Source organism: Erinaceus europaeus, chromosome 23 (genome assembly GCF_950295315.1).
Source record: "Erinaceus europaeus chromosome 23, mEriEur2.1, whole genome shotgun sequence".
Taxonomy (NCBI): domain Eukaryota; kingdom Metazoa; phylum Chordata; class Mammalia; order Eulipotyphla; family Erinaceidae; genus Erinaceus; species Erinaceus europaeus.
Window position 1 is genome coordinate 8,554,850 of NC_080184.1, and position 14,823 is coordinate 8,569,672.

At 40.9% G+C, this 14,823-nt stretch overlaps 1 protein-coding gene across 1 annotated transcript in view; it reads right to left on the minus strand.

Annotated features, from left to right (window-relative positions):
• Positions 1-14,823, minus strand: part of LOC107523444 (zinc finger protein 709-like) — a 511,405-nt gene that overhangs the window by 152,727 nt on the left and 343,855 nt on the right. The window lies entirely within an intron of this gene.

The following is a 14,823-nucleotide window of genomic DNA, read 5'->3' on the forward strand; positions in this document are numbered from 1 at the left end:
TCTTCTTCTTCTTCTAGCGTTTGCCCTTCTTCCGCAGCCAGTCAACAGCGTCAAGTTGAGCCTGATGTAAAGTTTCGAGACCTCCTTTGAATCTGGAGAGGTGGCAGTCGTTGACTATGTGGGTCATAGTCTGTCTGGAGCCGCAGGGGCAGTTCGGGTCGTCTCTGGCTCCCCAGCGATGGAACATAGCGGCGCACCGGCCATGGCCTGTTCAATAGCGATTGAGGAGGGCCCAATCATAACATGCTAGGTTAAAGCTGGGTTGACACTTGCAGGGGTCTGTGACGAGGTGACCGTTCCCCGCCTCAGCTGACTGCCAACTCTGTTTCCAAGAGACTGGAACAGAGAAGTTCAGTGCAGGCGCAGGAGACCAGATTGGATGACAAGACGTCAAGCGCTGAACAGGGTGGGCAAAGATAATGCGTTTGGCAAAGGACAGCCCCTCAACATTAAGTTGGAGGACTTGAAGAGCAGGACCAACAGCTTGAAAGCTGTCAGGAGCTGCTTGTTGCTGGCTTTGAAAGTGACTGGGATCCATGTGGATTCAGTCGGCTAGGAAGGATCGTCAGTTTCCCCAATGAATGATACTTCCAGTGTCTTCAACCTTCTGGAAGACTTTTAAAAGTAGAGGTATTAGTTCTTCTTTGAAGGTTTTGTAGAATTCATTTGTAAAACCATCTGGTCCAGGACTTTAATTTTGGGGAAGATTTTTGATAACTGTTTCAATTTCATTAGCTGTGATGGGTCTGTTTATTTTATCTACTTCCTCTTTACTTAGTTTTGGAAGTTGGTAGGTATGTAGGAAATTATCCATTTCTTCCAGGTTCTCTAGCTTGGTGGCATATAGTTGTTCATAGAAGCCTCACATGATATGTTGAATATCTTCGGTGTCTGTTGTGATATCTCCTCTTTAATTTACTATCCGATTTATTTGGGTCTTCTCCAGATTTTTTTGTTTCTGTGAGTTTGGTTAAAGGTTTGTCGATTTTGTTCACACTTTTGAAAAACGAACATTTACTTTCATTGATCTTTTGTATGGTCTTCTTATTTTCAGTGTTATTGATTTCTGCCCTAACTTTAGTTATTGCTGTCCTTCTGTTAGCTTTAGGGTTCCTTTGTTCTTCTTTTAGGTCTTTAAAGTGTGAATCATGTTGTTTATTTGTGCTTTTTTCTTGTTTCCTAATGTGTGCTTGTATGGCTATGATCTTCCCTCTCAGTACTGCCTTAGTTGTGTCCCAAATATTTTGATAGCTTGTGTCTTCATTTTCATTGAACTCGCAAAAAATTTGATTCTTCCTTTATTTCCTCTTTGACTCAGTAATTGTTAAGTACTATACTAATGAGTTTCCACATTTTGGGACTATTACGAATGTTTTGTTGATTGTTAAGTGTTAGTTTAATTCCACTGTGGTCTGAGAAGATGCTTGGGATGATTTCAATGCTCTTGAATTTGCTGGTGCTGTCTTTGTGGCCTAACATATAGTCTGTCCTTGAGAATGACTCATGTGCACTTGTGTGAAATGTGTATTCCAGTTTCTTGGGATAAATGACTCTAAAATTGTCCAGTAGTTCTAGTTTATCTATCTCCTTGTTTAGCTCCCTTATGTCTTTATTCATTTTCTGCCTAGATCTGTCGAGTTGAGAGAGTGGGATGTTGAAGTCCCCTACTATGACTGTGTTGCTGTTAATACATTCCTGTAGCTTTCAGTAGATGTTTGGTGTATCTAGATGGCTTCTCATTGTGTGCATATATGTTAATAATTGTTAAGTCCTCTTGATCGACTGATCCACTGAGCATTATGTAGCATCCAGCCCTATGCTTTTTAATTTCATTTACTTTAAAGTCTATCGTGTCAGATATGAGAATAGCTGTTCCTGCCCCTTTTTGTGGGCTATTGGCCTGTATGATAGTTTTCCATCCTTTCACTTTGAGTCTGTATTTGTCTTGTTGAGTTAGGTGGGTTTCCTGTAGACAGCATATTGTTGGGTTGTGTTTTCTGATCCATCTTCCTACTCTATGCCCTTTTTTTTATTTCATTTATTTAATTTTTTTGCCTTCAGCATTATTGCTGGAGCTCAGTGCCTGCACTACAAATCCACTTCTTCTGGAGGCCATTTTTTCCCATTTTGTTGCCCTTGTTGTCATTATTATTATGGTTGTCATTGCTGCTGTTGTTGTTGGATAGCACAGAGAGAAATGGAGAGAGGAGGGGGAAGACAGAGAGGAGGAGAGAAAGATAGACACCTGCTGACCTGCTTCACCACCTGGGAAGCAACTACCCTGCAGGTGGGGAGATGGGGGCTCGAAGCAGGATCCTTACTCTGGTCTTTGCACTTCGTGGCCACATGCGCTTAACTGAAGTGCCACTGCCTGCCCCCCTATGCCTTTTAATAGGTGAATCAAAGATTTGGTATCAAAGATTGAAGATATTTTAAAGCCATTCTTATAGAGTTTTAGAGTGTTCTGATATATGGCCTATTTATGGTGTTCTGACTGTTTATGGGAGACCTTTCAGAACTTCTTCAGGGCAGGCATGGTGATAGTTGATTCTTTCAACTGTTGCTTGTCTGAGAAGGTTTTGATGCCTCCATCTAGTCTGGATGACAGTCTAACAGGATACAGTAGTCTTGGTTGAAAGCCTTTCTCATTGAACACTTGATAGATATCTTGCCATTCTCTTTTGGCCTGTAGTGTTTGTGTGGATCAGTCTGCTGCTAATCTGATGGGTTTTCCTCTGTAGGTGACTCTTTTTCTCTTGCAGCCTTCAGGATCCTTTCTTTATCCTTATTCTATTCCATTCTATATATGATGTATCTTGGTGTCTTTAAGTCTGGGTTAATTCTGTTTGGGACCATCTGAGCTTCTTGAACCTTTATGTCTTTATGTTGTCTAGACTAGGGAAATTTTCCTTTTTTATGGCCTAAAGAATGCTTTCTTCTCCTCCCACTCTTTCTTCCTCTGGTAAGCCAATAATGTGTATATTATTTCTTTTGAAGTGATCCTATTGGTCTCTGTTGTTGTTTTCATTTATCTCTTAATCTCTTTCTGAGATCTCTTCTTTGTTAGTTGTCTCTAATTCATCCTCGATCTTGCTAATTCTGTCTTCAGTCTCATTTATTCTATTCTCTCTCCCCTCTACTGTTTTCTGGAGTTCATCTATCTTGTTACCCTGTTCTGATACTGTTTTAGCTTGTTCGGCTAGTTGTGTTGTTAGCTCAGCTATTTCAGCTTTCAGCTCTCTAATAACCTTGAGATAATTAGTGTTTTCTTCCAGGGTCTCACTTGTTGTTTCTGCATTTCTGATGACAATTCTTTCAAACTCTTTACTCACTCCTGTGACTATTTCCTTAACTAGTGTTTGATATTGACCTCATTTTGTACTTCAACATTTGGGGGGATTTTAGCTGGACCCTTGTCCTGGTTCATTTCTCCAGTATTTCTTCTTGTTGGTTTAACCATTGCATATAGTATGTTCTGAGGTCCCTCTCTCAGTATTTTTCAAATTACTGATCACTTTTGCCTGGATTGACTTGTGTCTAAGTAAGGTAATTAAAGGGTTCACAGTTGTAGAAATTGACAGTTGTTTCAATAGTATTTTAATCCCTGAGTTGGAGTTCAGTGGCTTAAAAACCTCTTTTGTTCTTTTTTTTTTTCCTATCTGATATGGGAGCCTGAGGGCTTTTAAACTATAAGTAGGCTTCTTAGCTTAATCACTGACTCCTGACCAAGAGATAAATCAGGGTGTGGCAGAAGTAATCCAGTGGTTATGCAAAGAGACTTTCATAACCCCACCGCTAGGCCACCAAGGTATAGATCTTCTCCTGAGTTTCCTCATTAGTTCTCTGTCCCCTGGTGTCAGCACAGGGCCTCCCTGCCACTGCTCTAGATTCTGAGGTCAGTAGCAATGGAGACTCACAGTTGCATTTGGTGAGTCTCAGGGGAGTCCTCTTCTTCCTTTAGCTGTCCCGTTGTTGGTGAAACAGACTGGAGGTGGTATCTCAGCTGGTAAACTGCCAGACTGCTACCAGCCACTTAATCTCTCCCTAGGCTCCTCTCTGTCCATGAGCCACACATGTTTGTACTCACCAGTGATTTGGTGGGTTCCTGAAGTCGTTCTAGTCCTGTTTTGTTGTGGTCCCAGGTGGTCTCCTTTGGTATTCCTAGTTGACCCAGGAGAGGAGAGAAGAGAAACACCTGAAGTTTCTTTTTTTAATTTTTAAATTATTTTTATTTATTATTTTATTTATAAAAAGGAAACATTGACAAAACCATAGGATAAGAGGGGTACAAGTCCACACAATTCCCACCACCAGAACTCCATATCCCATCCCCTCCCCTGATAGTTTCCCTATTCCTTATACCTCTGGGAACATGTACCCAAGGTCATTATGAGGTGCAGATGGTGGAAGGTCTGACTTCTGTCATTGTTTCCTCATTGAACATGGGCATTGACAGGTCAATCCATACTCCCAGCCTGTCTCTCTTTCCATAGTGGGGCTGGGCTCTGGGGAAGCAGAGCTCTAGGACACATTGGTGGGATTGCCTGTCCAGGGAAGTCTGGTTGGCATCATGTTAGCATCTGGAACCTGGTAGCTGAAAAAAGAGTTAACATATAAAGCCACACAAATTGTTGACCTATCATGAACCTAAATGCTAGAATAGTGCAGATGAAGAGTGGGGGGGTCTCCACTTTTTTAATTGTTTCATTATTTTATTTCTTTATTGAGGAATTAATGTTTTACATTCAACAGTAAGTACAATAGTTCGTACATGCATAACATTCCCCAATTCCCATATAACAATACAACCCCCACTAGGTCCTCTATCATCCTTCATGGACCTGTATTCTCCCCACCCACCCACCCCAGAGTCTTTTACTTTGGTGCAATATGCCAATTCCATTTCAGGTTCTACTTGTGTTTTCTTTTCTGATCTTATTTTTCAACTTCTGCCTGACAGTGAGATCATCTCATATTCATCCTTCTGTTTCTGACTTATTTCACTCAACATGATTTTTTCAAGGTCCATCCAAGATCAGCTGAAAATGGTGAAGTCACCATTTTTTACAGCTGAGTAGTATTCCATTGTGTATATATACCACAACTTGCTTAGCCACTCATCTGTTGTTGGACACCTGGGTTGCTTCCAGGTTTTGGCTATTACAAATTGTGCTGCCAAGAACATATGTGTACACAGATCTTTTTGGATGGATGTGTTGGGTTCCTTCCTTTTTTTTTTTTTTTTTAAAGAATTTATTTATTTATTCATGAGAAAGGTAGGAGGAGAGAAAGAACCAAACATCACTCTGGTACATGTGCTGCCGGGGATCAAACTCAGGACCTCATGCTTGAGAATCCAATGCTTTATCCACTACGCCACCTCCTGGACCACATGGGGGTCTCCATTTTGTAGATAGCTAGTAGGCCTATTTTAGTTATATTCCAAAGGGCCCATGACTATACTAGTTTTTTTTCCCCTGAGCCTGAAATCTGATATGAAGATGAATCCAAGTTATTGTCTGGGGAGATGATGTCATGGCTAGAAAAAGCACCAGAAAGCTGGATCAGGGAAGAGAGGAGCTCTCAAATATAGGAAAGCTATATAGATATTGTTGACTGTAAACCCCATTGATTTGGTGTGATCTGGAGCCCATATTCAGCTTAGGAGCCTATGTGACCTCTGCAGCCCTCTAGATCTGAGCTCACATTCTGTGGTCATCAGTAGGAACATTCCAAACTGCCCAAATTTCAGGACCCATCTTCCTCAGGTGGAGCATAGAGTATGTTGTCCAGCCTCCCTTTGGAGGATGGAACATTCTCTACTATTGTTGATCCAAGTTGAGGGAAAGGCCCTAGGGGGGCCCACAAAGGGGTCTATTGTGTTATTCCTGATAGAGATGACTGGTAACATTGGAGAGAGGGATTTATTTGAGGTCTAGGCCCATCTTGGCTATTTGGGAATCTCAGGACTCCCTCAGTAAGGCCTTTTATTTATTGGATAGAGACAGCCAGAAATCGAGAGGGAGAATAGGGAAGAGAGAGAGAGAGAGAGAGAGAGAGAAAGAGAGATCTGTAGCACTGCGTCACCACTGGCATAGCTTGTGCACTGTAATGTGCACTCAACCAGGTGTGCCACCATCCAGCCCCCAGCTTATGAAGTTTCCCTGTGAGTCTCTATAGAGAAGAATCAGAGTTGACCTGACTTGGATTACTCTGTCCTCCCCTTACTTACCTTGATGGACTTTATGACAAATGATTCAAGGTGACTTGGTTCAGACAGCAACTTCAGCATGTGAAAAATCTTTGGTGCCAAGGTTTCCAGAGGAAAGAGCCCCATAAGATTGCAATACAGCAGGATTGCATCTTTCTAAGTCACATGTCTCTGATGAAGTGATCTGGGTGTTCAACTACCAGTACTGGTTACTAGGTTTCCAAGCTCTGTTAGGGACTGTAATAAGAAAGTGACTTCACCTCCTGAAAACCCCTTACTTTAATCTCCTCCACAGATAACACCTACTCTTTTTTTTATTTTTTATTTATAAAATGGAAACACTGACAAAACCATAAGATCAGAAGGGTACAATTTGCACCACCAGAACTCTGTATCCCATCCCCTCCTCTGATAGCTTTCTATTCTTTATACCTCTGGGAGTATGGACCCAGGGTCATTATGGGATGCAGAAGGTGGATGGTCAGGCTTCTGTAATTGTGTCACAGCTGAATATGGGTGTTGACAGGTCGATCCATACTCCCAGCCCGTCTCTCTCTTTCCCAAGTGGGGTGGGGCTCCAAGACACATTGGTGGGGTCATCTGCCCAGGGAAGTCTGGTTGGCATCATAGTAGCATCTGGAACCTAGTGGCTGAAATAAGATTTATCATAGAAAGCAAAATAAACTGTTGACTAACTATGAACCTAAAGGCCGGAATATTGCAGTGAAGATTTGGGGTCTCCATTCTGGAAATAAGTAGTAGGTCTATTTTAGATTTTGCCTAAGCCTGACATCTGATATGCAGTTGGACCCAAGTTATTATCTGGGGAGATGATGTCATGGCTGAAAAGAGAGCTAGAAAGCTGTATCAGGGAAGAGAGTAGCTCCCACATATGGGAAAAATGTATAAATATTGTAGACTGAAAACCCCATCGATTTGATCTGCTACCCATATTCGGTACAGGAAACTATGTAAACTCTGCATCTCTGTACGTGCGAACTTGCATTCTGTGGTCATGAGTAGGAACATTCCGAGTGGTGCCAGGGGCCAGCCCTGGCAAAGTAATTAGGATCCCTGAAAGAAAAGGGGAGTCAGCAGATAATGAAGTGAGTGACACATCAGCTGCTTCAAGTGCCGGAGAGAACTGTCTGTTTTGCTTTCTGCAGAGCTTTATTTTTAAACAATTTTTACACAGATATAGTTGACATCATGTAAGATTGTTTTCATTAACATCAAAGATACAGTTGACATCATGCATGATTTTTTTATAAGGATAACCTTAAACAACATTATTATTATTTTAGGTAAGTTTTCCTTAGAAAGTTCCCTTGGTCTGGGGCATCCTAGTCTTCCCTTGGTCTGGGGAAGCCTAAATCTTCCCTTGTAAGTTCCCTTGAAATGACCATCTGTGTTTTGACCATCTCCCTGTTTTGACTTTCTGTATGAATCAACATTCCTCCCTGGAACTCAGACTAATAGCTTTTCCTCTTAACCCATTCTTGGATAAGTCTAACTAGATCATAAAAACCAAGTCTCTTGAGACACCATAGGGGCTCTCTTCTGGCTAACCTTTGCATATATGAAAGTTTACTAACTTCTACCCATATACCCTTATGTAGCTATTTAACTACACAATCTCTATATTCATCATAGACACGTGGAAGTGGAAGTGGGAGTGGAAGGGTCTGTAGGTGAGGGTAAGTAACAGGGCCTCTTTATATTTAGGTGGAGACCACAGTCTGCCACTCATTCTATCTGCCACCCATAGTTCTGGCCTTTGGTCTGAGTCCAGCTAATAGAAAACTGTAGTGGTGTCAAATAGCTCTTTTTCTGAAAGCCTCTTAATGAGTACAGCAGCTTCAGCTCCTAGGCCATTTTTAATCTTGTTACACTCATTGCCATGATTGTTATCACTATGTTATAACAATTCCCCTGGGGATCTCTTTTTTATTGTCGCCAGGTAATATCTGTGTATTTACAATATAGCTAATTAGTCCTCAAATTATCAATGTAATTGGAAACAAAAGAATGAGTAGCTTCAGTTTAGTCTAGGACTTCCCACTTTGCAGTTGGCCCTGGCCTGCCCTGTACTTTGTCAGCCAGCAGACTTGACTTTGCCTCTGCCAAATTTGCACCTATTTCGGGCCCCATCTTCCTCAGGTATTCTAATCACTGTGTGTGTGTGGACTGCCTTCACCATTCAGTACCACTTACGGGGACATTTATGGGAGCACAGCCCTCTCCATGGTCCCCTAGGAAGTTCTTGGTGCTTCTCTTTCTCTCTCTCCCCTTCTTTCTTTCTTTCTTTCTTTCTTTCTTTCTTTCTTTCTTTCTTTCTTTCTTTCTTTCTTTCTCTGTGCAACATTTTTGATACAGTGCTGTGGAATAAACCAAGGACTTGTGCAAGCAAAATACCGTGGACCTATCTCTATAACACAAGTTTTGTTCTGCATTTCTAAGAGTGGAGAGGAAGGATAGACATGAAAGTCCCATAGCACCACCCATGGTGTTACCTTGGTGCTGCTCTCCATAGTGCGCTAATGTGCCAGCGATCAAAACCATGGTTTCTCTCATAGTAAGACTTGCATTTCACTTGCTGAGCCATCTACTGACCTCACGCTACCACTTATTCCTTGTTCACAGCGATTCTCTGGAACCATTTCCTAGTCTACACAATAGAGAGATTTTCAGTATGTGCTACAGAAGTCCTCAGCCAAATGTCAGGTGCTATGAGTAAATTAGGAGGGATAGTGTCTCATGTGACTACTACTTTCAGCTTCTTTTCCCTCTTACTGTCCTCTCTTCCATATCTGCTGCTTTAACCACTTCACAGTCTTTCAGTCAATGGCATTGTTGTCTATACATTCATGTGTGAATTTGAGTGTATTGTATGTTTGCTGTTCACATTGTAGATGACTAGTGTAACAAACCACACATAGAGAAGGGTAAGATGAACTTCCAGTATCTTTAAATTCTTTTAAAAAATATTTATTTATCTTCCCTTTCATTGCCCTTGTTTTTTACTGATGTTGTAGTTATGATTGTTGTTGTTATTGATGTTATCTTTATTAGATATGACAGGCAGAAATGGAGAGAGGAGAAGGAGACAGAGGGGGAGAGAAAGATAGACACCTGCAGACCTGCTTCACCATCTGTGAAGCTACTCCCCTGCAGGTGGAGAGCTGGGGGCTCGAACCGGAATCCTTACACCAGTCCTTGCACTTCACGTCATGTGCGCTTAACCTGCTGCACTACCACCCGACTCCCGAACTTCCAATATCTTAATGGTTCCAGCTGCTAGGCAATTTGCAGTATTAGATATGCACATTTGAGGTTAGGGTCAGCCCACAATACAAGCATATGCCAGAGCTAAGCGATACCTTGGTGTCTCCCTCCCACTCTTTTTCATTCTGTATTGCAGAAATATTTCTGTAATGAAAAATTTTATTCATTCCAGTTCTATGAGCAAAACTTATGGGAAGATCAAGTCCTAACATTAAATGTCAAAATGTGCCCTAATCTGTGGATTCTCCCTGACTTGTGCCCTGGGTGTACCTTGGCTCTCTATTGATCTTGGTTATTCCTGGTCTAGTGAGAGACAAGAGTAGGTCTGCAGAGACCTGAGCTCAGTATTGTGGGGTCCCCCAGCATCCTGGGGCTCACATGGACGGGGCTGCACCCAGGTGTTAAGAGAACCCAGCAACACTTCTGGTGGGAACATTGATGCAAGTATGAGCAAGACAGCATAGACTGAACCGGTTTAAGGATGCTGGTTTGAGCCCCCGGCTCCCCACCTGCAGGGGGGTCACTTCATAAGTGGTGAAGCAGGTCTGCAGGTGTTTATCTTTCTCTTCCCTCTCTGTCTTCTCCTCCTCTCTAGAATTCTCTCTGTCCTATCCAACAACACCGACAGCAACAACAACAACAATAAACAACAACGGCAACAAAAGGGAAAAAATAGCCTCCAGGACCAGTGGATTCATGGTGAAGGCACTGAGCCCCAGCAATAACCCTGAAGGCAAAAAAAAACCAGTATAGAATGAAAACTACAAGTACTTGGTCCTGAAATGAGTGCAGCCTAGAATGTTCCTACCCTGGACTACAAGCTCAGACCAACAGGTTACACATAAAACAGGAAACAGGAACAGATATGGGCCCTAGGTCAGATCGATGGGGTTAACAATTAATGATATTTATATATTTTCCTCATATTTGGGAGCTACTCTTTGTTTGCAAGCCCTAATCTAACTTTCTAGTCCTATTCTCAACTCTGACACTGTCTTCCCAGACAATACTGTTAGCCCACCTGCATGTTAGCTATTGGGCTCAGTCAAGAATTACCAAAGTCATGGGGCCTTGGAAATATAGCTAAAATAGACTTCCTAGATTCTTCCCACATGAAGGCCCTTAGTTACATCTGCTCTATTCTTACCTCTAGGTTCCTGGTTATTAAACAAGTTGTCCTGCTTTATATATTAGCAGTTCTCAGCCACCAAGCTGCAGATGCTACCAAGATGCCACCTTGACTTCCCTGGGCAGATAACCTCACCAATGTGTGACAAAGTCTCACCTCCCCAGAGCCCTGTCCCACTAGGGAAAGATAGGAACATGCAGGATCGACCTGCCAACATCCATGCTTAGTGAAGAAGCAGTTAAAGAAGAGATCCAAAAGTCTGAGAAACACATGAAAAAATGCTCCAAGTTTCTGATTGTCAGAGAAATGCAAATAAAGACAACAACGAAATACCACTTCACTCCTGTGAGAATGTCATACAACAGAAAAGGTAGCAGCAGCAAATGCTGGAGAGGGTATGGGGTCACAGGAACCCTCCTACACTGCTGGTGGGAATGTAAATTGTTCCAACCTCTGTGGATAACAGTCCGGAGAACTCTCAGAAGGCCAGACATGGACCTACCCTACGATCCTACAATTCCTCTCCTGGGAATATATCCTAAGGAACCCAACATATCCATCCAAAAAGATCTGTGTACACATGTGTTCTTGGCAGCACAATTTGTAATAGCCAAAACCTGGAAGCAACCCAGGTGTCCAACAACAGATGAGTGGCTGAGCAAGTTGTGGTATATATACACAATGGAATACTACTCAGCTGTAAAAAATGGTGACTTCACCGTTTTCAGCCGATCTTGGATAGACCTTGAAAAATTCATGTTGAGTGAAATAAGTCAGAAACAGAAGGATGAATATGGGATGATATCACAGTCAGGCAGAAGTTGAAAAACAAGATCAGAAAAGAAAACACAAGTAGAACCTAAACTGGAATTGGTGTATCGCACCAAAGTAAAAGACTCTGGGGTGGGTGGGTGGGGAGAATACAGGTCCAAGAAAGATTCAGAGGGGGTTGTGTTGTTATATGGGAAACTGGGGAATGTTATGCATGTACAAACTATTGTACTTACTATTGAATGAAAAACATTAATTCCCCAATTAAAAAAAAAGTGAGAAAAAAAAAGAAAAGAGGGAGCTAAATGAGAAGATAGATAAACTAGAACTATTAGACATTTTCAGAGTCATTCATCCCAAGAAACTGGAGTACACATTCTACTCAAGTCCACATGAGTCATTCTCAAGGATAGACCATATGGTAGGCCACAAAGACAGCATCAGCAAATTCAAGAGCATTGAAATCATCCCAAGCATCTTCTCAGACCACAGTGGAATTAAACTAACACTTAACAATCAACAAAACATTAGTAATAGTCCCAAAATGTGGAAACTCATTAGTATAGTACTTAACAATTACTGAGTCAAAGAGGAAATAAAGGAAGAATCAAAATGTTTTGCGAGTTCAATGAAAATGAAGACACAAGCTATCAAAATATTTGGGACACAACTAAGGCAGTACTGAGAGGGAAGTTCATAGCCATACAAGCACACATTAGGACACAAGAAAAAAGCACAAATAAACAACATGATTCACACTTTAAAGACCTAAAAGAAGAACAAAGGAACCCTAAAGCTAACAGAAGGACAGCAATAACTAGAGTTAGGGCAGAAATCAATAACACTGAAAATAAGAAAACCATACAAAAGATCAATGAAAGTAAATGTTGGTTCTTCAAAAGTGTGAACAAAATCGACAAACCTTTAGCCAAACTCACAGAAACAAAAAAATCTGGAGAAGACCCAAATAAATCGGATAGTAAATTAAAGAGGAGATATCACAACAGACACTGAAGATATTCAACATATCATGTGAGGCTTCTATGAACAACTATATGCCACCAACTAGAGAACCTGGAAGAAATGGACGATTTCCTACATACCTACCAACTTCCAAAACTAAGTAAAGAGGAAGTGGATAACATGAACAGATCCATCACAGCTAATGAAATTGAAACAGTTATCAAAAATCTTCCCCAAAATTAAAGTCCTGGACCAGATGGTTTTACAAATGAATTCTACAAAACCTTCAAAGAAGAACTAATACCTCTACTTTTAAAAGTCTTCCAGAAGATTGAAGACACTGGAATACTCCCTGCCAGCTTCTATGAAGCCAACATCACTCTGATACCAAAAGCAGACAGGGACACAACCAAAAAAGAAAACTACAGACCAATATCTCTGAGGAACATAGATGCGAAAATATTGAACAAAATTCTAGCCAACCGGATACAGCAGTATATTAAAAAGCTTGTTCATCATGACCAAGTAGAGTTTATTCCAGGGATGCTAAGTTGGCTTAATATACGTAAATCAATCAACATGATCTACCATATCAACAAAAGCAAGACCAAAAACCACATGGTCATATCAATAGATGCAGAGAAAACCTTTGACAAAATACAACATTGATTTATGATCAAAACACTACAAAAAATGGGAATAGGTGGAAAATTCCTGAAGATAGTGGAGTCTGTATATAGCAAACCTATAGCCAACATCTTACTCAATGGTGAAAAACTGGACGCATTTCCACTCAGATCAGGAACTAGACAGGGCTGCACACTATCACCATTACTCTTTAACATAGTGTTGCAAGTTCTTGCCATAGCAATGAGAAAGGAGCAAGGAATTAAAGGCATACAGATTGGAAGAGAGGAAGTCAGACTCTCCCAATTTGTAGATGACATGATAGTATACATAGAAAAACGTAAGGAATCCAGCAAGAAGCTTTTGGAAATCATCAGGCAATATGGTAAGGTGCCAGGCTACAAAATTAGCATACAAAAGTCAGTGACATTCCTCTATGCAAATACTAAGTTAGAAGAAGATGAAATCCAGAAATCAATTTTAGCAACAAAAATAATGAAATATCTAGGAATAACCAAACATAACCAAAGAAGTGAAAGACTTGTATACTGAAAATTATGAGTCACTACTCAAGGAAACTGAAAAAGACACAAAGAAGTGGAAAGATATTCCATGTTCATGGGTTGGAAGAATTAACATCATCAAAATGAATATACTACCCAGAGCCATATACAAATTTAATGCTAAATCAAGATCCAAACCACATTTTTTTAGAAGAATAGAACAAATGCTACAAATGTTTATCTGGAACCAGACAAGACCTAGAATTGCAAAAACAATCTTGAGAAGAAAGAATTGAAATGGAGGCATCACACTCCCAGATCTCAAATTGTATTATAGGGCTGTTATCATCAAAACTGCTTGGTACTGGAACATGAATAGACACACTGACCAGTGGAAAAGAATTGAGGTCCCAGAAGTAAGCCCCCACACTTATGGACATCTAATCTTTGACAAAGGTGCCCAGACTATTAAATGGGGAAAACAGAGTCTTCAACAAATGGTGTTGGAAAAAATGGGTTGAAACATGCAGAAGAATGAAACTGAACCACTATATTTCACCAAATACAAAAGTAAATTCCAAGTGGATCAAGGACTTGGATGTTAGACCACAAAATATTAGATACTTAGAGGAAAATATTGGCAGAAGACATCTTAAGTGAAATGAATCCAATTACAAAGAAGACTAAGACAAGCATAAACCTATGGGACTACATTAAATTAAAAAGCTTCTGCACAGCAAATGAAATCAATACCCAAACCAAGAGACCCCTTACAAAATGGGAGATATCCACATGCCATACATCAGACAAGAAGCTAGTAGTCAAAATATTTAAAGAGCTCACCAAACTCAACAATAAGCAAACAAATAACCCCATTCAAAAATGGGGAGAGGACATGGACAGAATATTCACCACAGAAGAGATCCAAAAGGCTGAGAAACACAGGAAAAAAATGCTCCAAGTCTTTGATTGTCAGGGAAATACAAATAAAAATGAGATACTACTTCACTCCTGTGAGAATGCCATACATCAGGAAAGGTAGCAGCAACAAATGCTGGGGAGGTTGTGGGAACAAAGGAACCCTCCTGCACTGCTAGTGGGAATGTAAATTGGTCCAACCTCTGTGGAGAATAGTCTGGAGAACTCTTAGAAGGCTAGAAATGTACCTACCCTATGATCCTGCAATTCCACTCCTGGGGTTATATCCTAAGGAACTCAACACACCCATCCAAAAAGATCTGTGTACATGTATGTTCTTAGCAGCACAATTTGTAATAGGCAAAATCTGGAAGCAACCCAGGTGTTCAACAACAGATTAGTGGCTGAGCACGTTG